The sequence below is a fragment of the Notamacropus eugenii genome, chromosome 5, assembly GCF_028372415.1.
Source record: "Notamacropus eugenii isolate mMacEug1 chromosome 5, mMacEug1.pri_v2, whole genome shotgun sequence".
NCBI lineage: Eukaryota > Metazoa > Chordata > Mammalia > Diprotodontia > Macropodidae > Notamacropus > Notamacropus eugenii.
Genome location: NC_092876.1, coordinates 35,560,845 through 35,576,228, shown reverse-complemented (window position 1 = coordinate 35,576,228; position 15,384 = coordinate 35,560,845). Strand labels below are relative to the sequence as shown.

General features: G+C 43.0%; 1 protein-coding gene and 1 long non-coding RNA gene across 2 annotated transcripts in view; one reads left to right on the top strand and one right to left on the bottom strand.

Moving 5' to 3' along the window:
* The first annotated feature begins 4,490 nt into the window (after window positions 1–4,490).
* The window catches only part of NADK (NAD kinase), a 50,233-nt gene continuing 39,339 nt past the window's right edge, over window positions 4,491–15,384 (top strand). The window contains exon 1 of the mRNA XM_072608552.1: window positions 4,491–4,717. The gene's annotated coding sequence lies outside the window, so the exon portion shown is untranslated. The remainder of the gene's footprint in view (window positions 4,718–15,384) is intronic.
* Window positions 7,919–10,561, bottom strand: LOC140504038 (uncharacterized). Its single transcript, XR_011966944.1, has 2 exons — window positions 10,439–10,561; window positions 7,919–8,649 (listed from the first exon to the last, which is right to left on the bottom strand). It is a non-coding gene; the product is annotated as an uncharacterized lncRNA (long non-coding RNA).

The window sequence follows — 15,384 nt, the reverse complement described above, 5'->3', positions numbered from 1 at the left end:
AAGGTTCTTGCCTGAATGAATTCAACCCAAGCTTTCTTTCAGCCAAAGAAAAATAAAGTTTATTGAAAATCCGCCATATTGGCTAGGCTCTTAAGGAGTCTGAGCATTCGTATTACTAATGTCAGGGGGCCAGATTGAATCTGAGCACCTTCATGGAGGGAAAATGGATCTTATATACACTGAGGGAGGGATCTAAGGGGGTGCCCAAGTAGCGTGGGGTGACTAGAGGAGGAGTTTAAGGAGTATCTTGATGGGAGTGGCCAGTAGTCTGGGATTACTAGAGGTCGGGGGCCTGGAGCCAAGATAGGATTAAGGGTGGGAAGTAGCTGAAGGCTACCTGGAGATAACCAGCTAGGTTAAGAGTAACAGAGATTTGGGCATAGCAATAATGGAAGTTTTATGGCCTGAAGGCAGTGGGAAGATTCAAGAAGGGTTCCAGCGGGTTCCTAGAGCCTGTACCCCAACACCCTCACCCTTCTCCAAGGAAAACTTCCATTCCTGCCCAGAAGGGAAGCAGAAGGTTGCAGTGAGAGGTTTAACTACTTCTCTACTCTCCAAAGAGAGGGGGTATCTGATTAGAATTACACCTGTTGTTTCCCTTAGATACTGTTAGTTTGGGGGATGTGATTATTCAGGTTCAAGTTATATTTCTGATTGCTATTTCTTACTAGGAAGAGGAAGACCCAAGCTTTCTATCCCAAGGCTTAACTCCTTTCCCACCAAATGTTAACACACATAGTAGGTAACAAAGAAACAAATATTCAAGTCAAAACAAAATATTCAAGTCAAAACAAAAATCAGAGAAATTATACATAGGAGAACGTACCAGACAATACAGAGTGACGGAATTCTCCAATTGGAACCAAAAGTTCAGTGGAGTTACCGAGAATCCCAGATCTCACCCAAGGGGAAGTTCACCAAAGTCTCTAGTGTAGTGAGCTGAAGAAAAAGACATGATGGAGACTGTTAGCTCCTCTCATGTCAATGTCTTCCCAGCCCTATTCTCCCTTCTGCAGTTTGAAGCGGGATGGTCATCAACCCTCTGCTCTCTCGGAGCCAGAAGCCTGAAATAACCAGAAGCCAATACAAAGACCAAAGAAACTACAAGTGTCAAAATCAGTCCATAGGGAGCTGAGCTCTCCTCTTTTCTTGTGGGAATTCCACATAAGTACAGGGCACTGATCTCCAAAGAGGAGAAAGTCCCATACTAGTAGGTTTGAGGACTCAGCTTACACCTCTAATTCATTTATGTACTTTAATTAGGGTCCTCTTGGAGCATGTCCAATCTAGGTCCCCGCCCAAGCATCACTTGATGGCTAATTTTTGGGCCCTCCTGGTTCAGAGTTAATGTCAATAGTAACTGTTTCTCTTTTTGACCAGCAGCCCTGAAGGCTTTCTCCTCCCAGTTTGAGCTTTTTTTTTTTTTTTTATTAATGGGCCATCTTCATTTCTTTTTTTTTACTTTAAAAAAATATACTTATTTTTAGTTTACCACATTCACTTCCACAAGCTTTTTAGTTCCAAATTTTCTCCCCCTCCCCAACAGAACATTCAATCTGATAGAGGTTGTACATATACATTCATAGTAAACATTTTTTCACATTCCTTGACTCATTTCTTAAAGAGGCCTATTCACTGAATGGACATTACCTACTCAAGGTGAGAACCTGAAAAGACTTTTGCCTAAAAGGGCCAAGGTCTCCCATTGCATCCTGGGCCATCTCCAGTCGTCCTTCTGAATATCTAGCCACTGGACCCAGATGGCTCTGAAGAAGAAAGTGAGGTTGGTGACCTTGCACAGCCCTGCCTCACTTAAATCATCATCTCCTTGATGTCATGGTCCTGAAGGACAAACACAACAACAGTAATCTTTGAGAATGAAGGATGAAAAGCCAAAGCAGCCTCCAAGTGAACACCTGCAGTGGATAGAGCGCCAGATCTAGAATCAGGAAAACTCATCTTCCTGAGACCAAATCTGACCTCAGACACTCAATAGCAAGTCCCTAAATCTATTTGCCTCAGTTTCCTCAACTGTAATAATAACCCTGGGACCTCCCAGGGTTGTTATAAAGATTAAATGAAATAACACTTATAAAATGTTTAGCATAGTGCCTGACTTATAGGAGTTGTTACATAGATGTTAGTTACTATTATTATTGCCAGTTATGTGCAATGGAGAAGTTTATGGCTCCATCATCCAACCAGGTTATTGTCAGATAAGTCTCATAATGAGTGTAGTCAGGTAGGAAATGAGATATACATTCAAATACACAAAAAGAAATACCTTCAAAGTAGTTTGAGGGGGAAGGCACTAGGAGCTGAGGGATGCAGAAAACTCTTCGCAGAAGGAAGAGAGGAATTCTAAGAGACAGAAATGAGGAAGGAATGTATTCCAGGATGGGGGTGGGGCGGGGTAGAGTCAGACTGTGAAAAGGCTTGGGCAAGTAAGTGTGAGTGTGTGTGTGTGTGTGTGTGTGTGTGTGTGTCTGTGTCTGTGTCTGTGTCTGTGTCTGTGTCTGTGTGTGTGTGTAAGCTAGGGAGAGGGAGAAAAGTCCAGTGAGGCTGGAAAGATATGTTAGGCCCAGCAACTTTCTCCCTACCCTCTTTAGAACAAAGAATTGTTTTTAAAAAAGAGGAAGGACCCCCCCTCCCCCCAGCAAACTAATCAATTCATTAAAAAAAATGACAGCATGTGCAGTGTTCCATACTTGTGTACTTTCACACCCCTCAAAGGAATGGGGGAGGTGTCTTTTCATAGCTTGTTCTTTGTAGTACCAACATTCTGTTTCATGTTTATAGTATTACATGGTTTAATGCCAGGTCTTTGAAAAAGTAAAAATAAGCATCACTCATAGGACAATGAAGAGGCATATGGTAGATATGAGCTGGTATAGGGAATGAGGCAATAGTAAATACAAAGTGATAAATGCTGTATTATAATTGTCACTGAAGTTAATCCAGTTGATTTGGGTGGAGATTCAGACAAAAGAATAGTTCACAGTCTAGTGGGGAGGTACTCATGACCTTGGGTCTCTTTGGTTTCCCTCCAACGACCCATTCATCCACCCACTTAGAGCCTAGGAGGATATGTGCTCATTGGAACCTCGTGGTGATTATGATTCTGGGTTTGGGTAACTATCAATACATCTACAACCCTTCCCCCTCTTGAAGAATAGTGATTTGGTCTCATAGAATGGAGATAAGTTGATTGGTATTGGGATCCATTCCCTTAAAAGAGAGAAAAGTGTTCACTGTTCCTGTGAGGCAGGCTTCTGGATTATCCACCAGGAACTGAAGATTCAGATATGGAGGAGCAGGAGAGAAAACAGGACTTTGCCCTTTGCTACTATTATGACTCATCATGAAGGGGTAGCGTCTAGAAAACTATTAATAGAGTTGAAACGCTTACACTGGAAAGACAGAGGCCCTATAATACTGATGCCTAGGCCGCTGGTTAACCTGGAAAAGGTGGTTTAATTGTTTATGAGAAACTTGAGTCCTTTGTGGAAACAGTTATCTTGTAACTGATACACTGTTACCTTGAGTGCTTGCAAAGGAAACTGGGGACTCTGCCTGGATCTGTTGAGATATTCTGAGGTTAACAGAGCAAACTGTGTGGTCCAAGGATTAATTGCGGGGAATATCTCCCCCTCCATCTGAATGAGTCCTGAACTTGAGTTCAAATTCTGCCTCAGACACTTAACAGCCGTTCAACCCTGGATAAATCACTTGACCTGTGCCTCTCTTTCTCCATCTGTCAAATGGTGATGATAGCTGGCCTTGGAGTCAGGAAGACTCATCTTCCCCGTTCAAATCTGGCCTCAGACGCTTCCTAGCTGTATGGCCTTGGGCAAGTCACTTCACCCTGTTGGCTCAGTTTCTTCAAATCACCCTAGTGTCTCTGCCAGGAAAACCCCAAATGAGGTCACAGGATTGAACAATAACTTGGATAATTTACTACGAGGATCGCAGGGGTTGGGCAGCTAGGATCAGACGTTTTAGGGACCCGAAGGTAAAGTGAAGGTTGTGTAACCGCTTTCCCGTCCTGAGGGTGCGGGGGTGTGGACCCGCCTTCCGGCAGAAGATTCTGACACCCCCAATAGTTTCGTTTTTGTGTCTTCTGTGTCTCGCGGTACACAGGAGGCGCCTAATAAATGCGGGTTGCTTCTCAGGGGGAGGAACATAGACCGAGAGGCGGGACTGACCCCGGCCGACCCAGCCGATCAGGATGATGAAATCTCGGGTCCTGCCCCTTCCCAGTCATCCAGGGTGAAGACTGCGTAGGCTGCCGGATTGCAGCGGCTTCGGCTCTCAGCCTTGGCCTCGGGGAGTTTGATGCGGACCAGGCGGTGCGCAAGAGACACGAATACGTGTGTGCGCGTGCGCGCTAAGAGAGAATGGGGGGGAGGCGGCGGCCCGCGCGGAGGGGCGCACGCGACACGAGGCGCTACTTCTGCGTCTGCGCAGGGCCGCCGCCGCACCTGCGCACTAAGAGCCCGGCCGCAGGCGCCGCCGCCGCCGCTGCCGCTTCGGCTGCTGTCGCTGCTGTTCCGGGCGGCCATGGGGCAGCCACCGGCCGCGGCGCAGACCTGGAGGTAGCGACGGCGAGCGGCGGCGAGCGGGGCCGGCGCGGGGCTACCGCCGAGCCCCGGGACGAGCCCAGGGAGCGGCCAGGGGGCCCCGGGAATGTAGAGGCGTCGGCGGCTGCGGCTGAGCGGTGAGGAGGGGCGGGCGGAGGGGCGGGCGGAGGGCGGGCCTGCGGGGTCACGGGGCGGGCCCAGGGGGTCACGGGGGTGGGGCGGAGCCAGCAGCTCACTCCCCCCTCCCCAGGCTTGCCCAGAGAAGGAGGGGTGAGTGTGTAAGTGCGTGTGCCCGCCCCTCTGTGGGTGAGTGAGCCTGAGTGTGAATGTCTGCCCCACTGTGGGTGTGGGCGAGTATGTAAGTGTGTAAGTGCGTGTGCCCGCCCCTCCATGGGTGAGTGAGCCTGAGTGTGAATGTCTGCTGTGGATGTGGGTGAGTAAGTGTGCAAGTGCGTGTGCCCGCCCCTCCATGGGTGAGTGAGCCTGAGTGTGAATGTCTGCTGTGGATGTGGGTGAGTAAGTGTGCAAGTGCGTGTGCCCGCCCCTCTGTGGGTGAGTGAGCCTGTGTGAATGTCTGCCCCACTGTGGATGTGGGTAAGTGTGTAAGGGCGTGTGCCCGCCCCTCTGTGGGTGAGTGAGCCTGAGTGTGAATGTCTGCTGTGGATGTGGGTGAGTAAGTGTGCAAGTGCGTGTGCCCACTTCTCTGGGTGAGTGCGTGTGTGCTTGCCCCTCTCTGAGTGAGCGTGTAAGTGTGTGTCCTTTCTCCTCTGTGGGTGAGTGTGTAAGTGCGTGTGCCCACCCCTCTTTGGGTGCGTATATGTGCCTGCCTCTCTAGTGGATGAATGTGAGTGTGTCCGCCCCCCCTGCGATAAGTTGGGATATGTGGATCTTGTCCTTCTGTCCCTCTGTCTGGGTCTCCCTCTTCCCCCTGGGTGTTGCTCCAGGCGTGTGCCCTCTATATTGTTCAGCTCCTTTGCTGACACTCCCTTCTCAGTAAAGGGGGCTTTATTGATCCTTTAATTAAGAAGGAAAAGAGGGAACAAACACTTCTGAAGTACCAGGCTTAGCTTTTACAAACGACTCTTATTGGAGCCTCACAACCACCCAGAGAAGTTGGTGGGTCTGTGTGTGGGCCTCTGTGGACCAACACCAGCAGTGGACTCTGAATGACCCATAAGTGATCCATGAGTGAGGCTGTGCAGGAGGACAGTAGCTGAGGTCTGGCCTTGTTGGCTATCATGTGTTGGGAGGGTGGATGGAATAAGGCTTTCTTGGATGCTGGCCCCAATGTAGATTTAGTTCCACAGCTTTGGAAATTTTTTTATTGTGTGTAAAACACACCCCAGAGGCAGATTTTGGAAAACAGTGTGAGCAGACCATTGCTAACCCTGGGAAGAGGGAGACCCAGACAGAGGGACGGAAGGACAGGGTCCACACACCCCAACTTATCGCAGGGGGGGGCGGACACACTCACATTCATCCACTAGAGAGGCAGGCACATATACTCACCCAAAGAGGGCTGGGCTCACGCACTTACACGCTCACTCAAAAAGGTGGGCACTTACACACTCACACCCACAGAGGAGCAACCTGAATTGGGGGAGGGGAGACAGTGTTGATGGGGCAGAACTAGGCTTTAGGGAAATCCCTTTGGTAGCTGGGTAGAGACTGGATTGGCATGAAGAAAGGCCTGTGATAATGAGGTTTAGAACCTGGGAGATTAAAAAGATGGTAGTACCTTTAGCAGTAGGAGGGAAGTTTGGTAGCTGGGCATGGTTTCTACTTCTTGGTGGCTTATACTTTAACTCTTCTAGTTCCAGCCACTTTGTTGGTGCAGATTTTCCCTCCAATGGTGCAAGTTGCCACTCCAACTGGTTTTCAGAAGTCATGGTGGCAGAAAAATCCATCAGCCCCTAGCCAATTTGGTGCTGATCCTGTCTCTAAAGTAGGCCAGTCCATAGTTCACAGAGTAAAGGGCTTAGATGTCACCTGACTATACACCAGTCTTTCCAGCTTGATAGGATCTGCCCAAGCTTTCTCTTTGGGCAGGCCTTTACAGCACTTCAGAATCCGGGTCTACCCCTGCAAGTTTGGCATCAGTGATACCCCCAAAGAAGCCTGACACTAATAAAAACACTGGCCATTGTGAAGTTATCGAATACTTCTTGTATGGCTATCTTTTTTTTGTTCTGTATGGTATGAATGAGTCAGGACCTCTTTTACCCAGGGCCATTTAAATAAACTCATCTTTGAGCACTGATGGGGCCAGGGGAGGTGGAAGTAAAGCCAAACAACTTTTATCCAAGGAGTGCATCTAGAGTCTAATTAAGAGACAGCTTTGACATGCAGACTTGTGTGTATACAGGGCAAGGTGAATCAAGTCCAAAGGGATCTTGGAGGAGGATGCAGGGCTGTCAGCTTCGTGGAGTCTTAAAGGAGGCCAGGGATTCTGGGAGGCTGGGTGCTCAGGCCTGCTGGACTGCCAACTCTAAGGCCTAGACAGTGGACTTGTGAGGAGTAGGAGCAGAAGCCACTGTGGCTGGACGAGAGGGAGCATGGTCGAATGTAATGGGTCAGTAGACTGGACAGGTCACTTTGTGAAGAACTTTAAATGCCAAAGCAAATTTTATTTGAAGTAAGAAGGAAACACTGTGGTTTGTTGAATTGGGGGACAGGAGACAGTGTTGATGGGGCAGAACTAGGCTTTAGGGAAATCTCTTTGGTAGCTGGGTAGAGACTGGATTGGCATGAAGAAAGGTCTGTGATAATGAGGTTTAGAACCTGGGAGATTAAAAAGATGGTAGTGCCTTTAGCAGTAGGAGGGAAGTTTGGAAGAGGGATGGATTTTAGGAGAAAGACAGAAATACTTGGGTTCAAATCACCCCTCAGACATTTACTCACTCTGTGACCCTGGGAAAGTCATTTGGCCAGCCTCTCTGGGCCTCATTTTCCTCATCTCTAAAATAGGGAAGTTGGTCCCTTTCAGATCTAAATCTGTGATGTTGTGATTTAGTTCAAAATGGCCAAAGAATTTAGTCAGGAGAGAATTGTGCTGGGAATGGGGGAGTTAATGCCCACACCCTTTTTAGGTTTTCAGGAGAATCTGTATGGAAGTGAACTTCCTATTTTCAGATTCGTTCTCAGTAATAGTAGGAGTGATGGGTAGCAAGTTTTAAAATGCTACCCAAAGCATTGTAGGTGCTTGCTCTAACATACATATCATACATATGCAAAAACAATTATTTGTATATGAGATTTTGGCTAGTTCTAGTTTCTTTTTAATCTCTCTGCCAGGTTGTTGCAAGTAGTAGAGTAAGAAATGGACATTTACCTTTAAATTGGTTGTTATTGAAATCTTTTATTTTTATGTTGCCTAGGTTTCCAAGTGTCCCCTCCTTTCTCTTCCTAGAGAACCATCTCTTATAACAAAGAATTTTATTCGTAGAGAAAAACAGGAAAAAGAGAAAAAATTCAGCAAAAATGGTCAGCACATAGAAAAGAAAAGTCTGCAAATCCAGACAGTGCTCTGCACTTGTAGCACAGGAGGAGAGGTGGAGGTGTCTTCTCAGATCCCTTCTTTGGGACCAAGTCTATTCATAGAGCTTTGCTTGTTTTGTGGTGGTGGTGCTTTGAATTTACATTGTTGTCATCTCTTCCTATATTGTTTTCCTGACCTTGCTTACTTCATTTTACATGAATTGATGTGAGCCCGTGTTTGTCTGTACTCATTTGTTTTTCTTACAGCACAGTGATGTTATATTCTCGTACCATGATCTGTTTATCCGTTCAACAGTTCATGGGCATCCACTTTGTTTCCAGTTCTTTGCAAACACAAAAAGGGCTGCTGTAAACACTTTGCTGGACATGGGTGGAACCTCCCTGGTCTGTGCTTAGCAATGGAATTTATGACTTAAAAGTTAACGGACTTTTTAGTCACTTTCTTGGCCCAATTCCAAATTGCTTTCCACAATGTTTGTGGAAGGTCACAACTTACCAGCAGTGTGTTGGTGTTCTTGGCTTTCTACAGTTCTTCCAACACTGACTGTGTTCCCATGTTTTGTTCTCTTTGCTGGGTGTGAAGGGAAATCTTAGGTTATTTTAATACTTAATTCTCATTCTTTCACGTAGTTGTTAATAATTTGAAAGCCTTTGGAATACTAGTCATATGTTTTGACCACTTTTTGGGGAATAGTTTTTGTTCTGCAGACATTTATTAAGTACCTACTGTGTGCCAAGGCATCATGTTGAAAGCTTAGAGGTTGTGAGTCCTCATGCATTATTAGTGGTAAAGCTACAGAATTATCCTGCATGCGGTATTCTAGGTTTGAAGCTGTCTTGAAGACCCTGAGGACAGACTGGTAACTCTATCTTTTTTACCAAGTCAGAAGAGTCCCTGTACTCTGGAAAGGCTCTCCCTGGACAGTTATTTGTTGTTCTTAAGGTTATGAAATTCCATGTGACACCTAGCCACCCAGAGCCTCAGTGTCAAAGAGAGGCACGGTCTCATCTTCTCTTTTGCCTTTTGCTTTTTAATTGCAGGAAAAGGGTGTGCCCAAAAGCTGATATAAAATATCAGGGGCAGTTTTCCTTCTCTGATAAATGAAGGTTTCAGGGACTTGGGTTTTGTTCTTTTTCCTACAAAAGCAATTAGATTTCCGTTTGGATTTAATTTTCGATAATGACTTAAAACTGTTTTCTCTTGGCCTTTTCCTGAAACATTTGTTTAAATTTAACCAGATCTTCAAATTGTGTCTTGGAAAAATTTATGTTAGGGTTAAACAGTTGGTTTTAATTACTGTAACATCATTATATTTTACTCTCCTAACTAATGGTAATAACATTTTTAAAATCTCTACGATTATGTTTATTTTAACTATTTTAATACAGAACACCTTTTTGAGGACTCAGCCCCCACCCTTTTATTAGGGTAGACTAGGCCATTTTATTCTCCTCTTAAGGGTTCCAGAGTCTTGATGGGTGGATAGTTCTAAAAAAAAATTTTGTTTTAATCAGCCAGGATTCACTTTCTTATCCCCACCCCTTATTGAGAACACAAGAAAACAATTATAAACATGTATAGTAAATTAGAACAAATTTCTATATTGGCTATGTCCAAAAAAAAAGTTTGTCTCTTTCTGCATTCTGAATTCATCACCTTTCTATTAGAAATTGGGCAGCGTTAGTCTTCTGGAATCCTAGTTGGTCATTTCTCTAATGTGAGTTCAGCACAACGTTTATATACCATTTATACCAGAACTTGTTCTTTGCTCCAGTTTAGAGGCATCCTCTCACATTCCATTCTTTGGCACTTCAAAAAGAGCTGTAGATATTTTTGTGTATCCCTAGAGTCTGTTTTCTGTAGGTCTAGTCCTTTCCTTAAGCTACCCTCCCTTTAATTCTCCCTTTGTCCCTTTCTCCCTCCTCTTAAGGGCGATCGATGTATTTCTGTATGTAGCTCTTTGTATGTATGCATTCTCCCTTCTTTTGAGGAGTTTGGATGAGAACAAGGTTCAGAAGTGTCAGTCACCCCCCCCCACACACACACACACACTCCTTCTTCCATGTTTGCATAGATGTGAATTTGTGCAACCAGCTTATGTGAGATAATTTCTCCTAACCTTCCTTCCCCGCCCACTCCACTACCCCTTTCCCCCCATGTAATCCTTTCCCCCTCTTGTTCCATTCTTAAAGATATCATCAGAATATAACAGAACAATTCCCAACCCTTGTCTAATTGCACTCCCTCTATGAATCCCAATGATGATAGATTTCGGGGGTATTCATATACAATCTCCCCGTGTTGGAATGTCAGTATTTTATCCTTGTTTAGTCTTTTATCAGATTTCATTCTTACTTACCTTTTTATGTTGATTTTCTTTCCTGTGCTTGAACTTCAGAGTTTCTCCCCAGTTCTGGTCGTTTTGTCAGGAATGCTGTGTAAATCATTCTTGTCTGTAAGCCTGTGTCCTTTTTGGAATGCTGTATTCCAAGTTCTCTGCTGCTTTATAGCAGTGGTTGCTAAGTAGTGTGTGATCGCAGCTGTGGCTCCTCAGGACTAGAGTTCTTTTCTTTTTGGCTGCTTGAAGTATGTTTTCTTTGACCTGGAAACTCTGGATTTTTGGCTGTAATGCTCCTGGGAGTTTTCATTTAAGGATTTTTTTAGAAGATAACTAGTGAATTTTCTATTTCTACTTTGTCCTCGTGTACCCGAAGATCTGGACAATTAGGTTTTTTTTAACTTTTTTGTTATTTGTTTAGTATTTTACTTTTCCCCTGTTACATGTAAAAACAATTTTAACATTTCTTTGTAAAACTTTGAGTTCCAAATTCTCTCCCTTCCTCCCTCCCCACACACTGTATTGAGAAGTCAAGCAGTTCGATATAAGTTACACATGTGTAATCATGCAAAACATATCCATAATAGTCATGTTATGACAGAAAACACAGACAGAAAAACTCAATAAAAATAAAGTTAAAAAAAAGCATGCTGCAGTTTGTATTCAGACACCAGCAGTTCTTTCTCTGGGAATGGATAGAATTTTTCATCATAAGTCCTTCAGAGTTGTCTTGGATCCTTGTATTGTTGAGAAAAGCTAAGTCCTTCACAGCTGATTGTCTTACGTTATTGCTGTTTCTTTGTACACAGTACATTTCACTTTGCATCAGCCCATGCAGGTCTTTCCAGGCTTTTCTGAGAGTATCCTGCTCATCATTTCTTGTAGCGTAGTAGTATTCCATCATAATCACTTCTCCTCAGAAAAGAACTGCTCCAAATGTTTTTGTGCATATAAGTCCTTTCCCTTTTTGTTTTTTTTTTATCCCTTTTGGGATACAGACCTAGTAATGGTATTGCTAGGTCAGAGAATACATGATTTTACAGCCCTTTGAGCATAGTTCCAAATTGCTCTACAGAATAGTTGGATCAGCTCACAACTCCACCAAGGGTACATTAATGTCTCATTTTTCCCACATCCCCTCTAACATTTGTCATTTACCATTTTTGTCCTATTAGCCAATCTGATAGGTATCTGGTAGTACCAGAGTTGTTTTAGTTTGCATTTCTCCAGTCAGTAGTGAGATAGATTATTTTTTTATATGGCTATAGAAAGCATTGATTGCTTCATCTGAAAACTGATCATATCTTTTGATCATTTATCAATTGGAAAATGGCTCTTATTTTTATAAATTTGATTCAGTTCCCTATATGTTTGAGAAATGAGGCCTTTCTCAGAGAAACTTGCTTCAAAATCATTTTTTCACAGTTGCTATTGTTATTGTGTTTCCCTCCATCCTTATTCCCATTTATTCTGTTCTCCCTCTCCTTTTACCCTGTCCTTCCTCAAAAATGTTTTGCTTCTGACTACTCTTCTCTCAGTCTGCCCTCCCTTATATCACACCCCCCATTTCTCTTATCCCCTTCCTACTTTGCTATAGGGTAAGATAGATTTCTGTACCCAGTTGTGTGTGTGTGTTATTCCCTCTGAGCCAGTTCTGATGAGAGTGAGGTTAACTTAACTCCTCCTTACCTTCCCCGTCTTCTCCACTGTAAAAGCTTTTTCTTGCCTCTTTTATGTGAGACAGTTTACCCCATTCTACCTCTCCCTTTCCCCCAGTACATTCTTCTCTCACCCCTTAGTTTTATTTTTTAGCTATTATCCCTTCATATTCAACTCACACCTGTGCCCTCTGTCTATATCTATAGTTGTCCTAACTACCCTGATAATGAGAAAGGTCTTATGAGTTAAAAGCATTGTCTTCTCATGTAGGAATGTAAGCAGTTTAACCTTATTAAGTCCCTTACGATTTCCCTTTCCTATTTACCTTTTTAATGCTTCTCTTGAGTCTTGTATCTGGAAGTCATATTTTCTATTCATCTCAGGTCTTTTCTGTCAAGAATGCTTGAAAATCCTCTATCTCATTGAATGTCTCTTTTCCCCTGAAGAATTATACTTAGTTTTACTGGGTAGGTGATTTCTTGGTTGTAATTCTAGCTCCTTTGCCCTCAAGAATATCGTATCCCAAGCCCTCTGATCCTTTAATGTAGAAGCTGCTAAATCTTGTGTTATCCTGACGGTGGTTCCATAATACTTAAATTGTTTATTTCTAGCTGCTTGCAATATTTTCTTCTTGACCTGGGAACTCTGGAATTTGACTGTAATATTTCTGGCAGTTTTCATTTGGGGTCTCTTTCAGGAGGTGATCAGTGGATTCTTTCAATTTCTGTTTTCCCCTTTGGTTCTAGAATATCAGGGAAGTTTTCTTTGGTCATTTCTCAGAAGATGATGTCTAGGCTTTTTTTTTTATCATGCCTTTCAGATGGTCCAATCATTTTAAAATTCTCTCTCGTGGATGTTTTCCAGGTCAACTTTTTCCAGTGAGATACTTCACATTATCTTCTATTTTTTTTCATTCTTTTGGCTTTGTTTTATTTTTTATTTTATTTTATTTTTTTTAATTTTTTTTATTTTTTAATGTTTAACAATCACTGCCATACAATTGAGATTTTATCCCCCCCACACCTGCCCTCCACTACCCCCCTCCCTCCCCACGACTGCATACAATTCTGTATAGGTTCTACATATACTTTCTTATTGAGTATATTTTCACTATAGTCATGCTATGTAGTCAGATTAAGATAAATGAGAGAAATCATATAACAAATCAAAACATGATACACAAACACACACACACACACAAACATGATCTGCTACATTTTGCGAATGACTTCCCTATTTCTTTCTCTGAGTGTGGAAGGCATTTTGCCTTGAGAACCACCATTGGGATTTTATTATTTTTTTCTTCAGAAGTTCTTGCGTTATTACAAAATTCCAAGTCTACCAGTAAAAACTCTCGCACACTGTGGTCGTTGCTGTGCACAAAGTTCTCCTGGTTCTGCTCCTTTCACTCAGCATCAGGTCATATAAGTCCTTCCAGGCTTCTCTGAAGTCTTCTTGTTCATCATTTCTTATGGCACAATAGTACTCCATTACATTCATATACCATAATTTATTCAGCCATTCCCCAATTGATGGACATCCCCTTGACTTCCAGTTTTTGGTAGCTACAAAGAGTGCTGCTATAAATATTTTTGTACATGTGGGACCCTTTCCCATTTTTATGATCTCTTGGGGATACAGTCCTAGTAGCGATATTGCTGGGTCAAAGGGTATGCACATTTTTGTAGCCCTTTGGGCATAGTTCCAAATTGCTCTCCAGAATGGTTGGATGAGCTCACAGCTCCACCAACAATGAATTAGTGTTCCAACTCTCCCACATCCTCTCCAGCATTTATCATTGTCTTGTTCTGTCATGTTTGCCAATCTTATAGGTGTGATGTGGTACCTCAGAGTTGTTTTGATTTGCATCTCTCTAATCAATAGTGATTTAGAGCATTTTTTCATATGATTATAGATATCTTTAATTTCTTCCTCTGAAAATTGCCTGTTCATATCCTTTGACCATTTATCAATTGGGGACTTTGTTTTATTTCTTGATTTCTCATAAAGTCATTAGCTTACATTTGCTCCATTCTAATTTTTAGGAATTATTTTTTTAGTGAGCTTTTGAACCTCCTTTTCCATTTGATCAATTTTACTTTTGAAGGCATTCTTCTCCTCATTGGCTTTTTGGACCTCGTTGGCCGTTTGGTCAAGTCTGTTTTGTAAGATGATATTTTCTTCAGTATTTTTTGTGTGTCTCCTTTACTCTTTTCTCATGATTTTCTTGCATCACTCTCATTTCTCTTCCCAGTTTTTCCCCTACTTCTCTCACTTGATTTTATGGGTTTTGCTGCACTAGAATTTGTTTAGTCATTTTTAAACATATTAGGAGGAGTTGGAGGGAGAACTTAGGCAAGTCCTTGCCTTTACTCTGCCTTCTTGGCTCTGCCTCTCAGCAGTTAGATTTAAAAAAAAAAATTCTTGAAATATGTCTAGGCTCGTTTTGTGGTCATAGTGTTCAAATAGTCCACAGATTCTTAAAGTTTTTTCACCTTGTATAGCTTTTCTAGATTAGTTGTCACTGCTATGATGTTTTCTTAGATTTTTTTCTGGCCTTTGATTTTGTTTTAATATTTCTTGTTGCCTCATGAAGTCATTAGCTTCTGTTTAGTCTATTCTGATTTTCAGAGAGTTTATTGCATGGATGAAGTTTTATACCTTTTGTGCTGAGCTGTTAATTCCCTTTCTAATTCTTTCTTCAGAAACTCATTTTTTTTCCAATTTTTTCCTCAAGTGCTCTTATCTAATTTATAAAAATATTTTTAAACTTTAAAAAATAACTCATTTCTTCCAGGAATTCTAGTTGAGTTTGTGCCTGAGTTGTATTTTTCTCTGAGATATTGCTTGTCATTCTTTCCTTTTGCATTTGCATCTTGGGCAGTCTTTCTACCATAATAGCTCATTATGGTTGGGTTTTCAGTTTGTTTGCCTCTTCTTCCTTCCTCCTTCCTGACTGTGGACTCGATGTCTGCTGATTTCTGCCACACTGGTCCTGTGGCTGCTTTCTTGGGGATTGAGCATTATATTGTTCTAGGATCTCAGGGTCAGACTGGGGACTTGTGATGGCTGCCGCCGTGGTCCAAGCTTAGCAAGTCTCTGACCTGAATCTGGGTCTGCACAAGAGTAGACTTCAACTGGACTCTGTCTTGTCAGCCAGCCAGAAAGTCTGTTGATTCAGAGGGACGGTTGTAGGCTCTTTTGGTCTGGATTCCTGCCTTGGTTCTTCCTCTGCCAGCCTGGTCTGAGCCACGCAGCTGTTGCCCTGCTGACTTCCTCGGTACATGGTCCTGGGACTCACTGGCCAG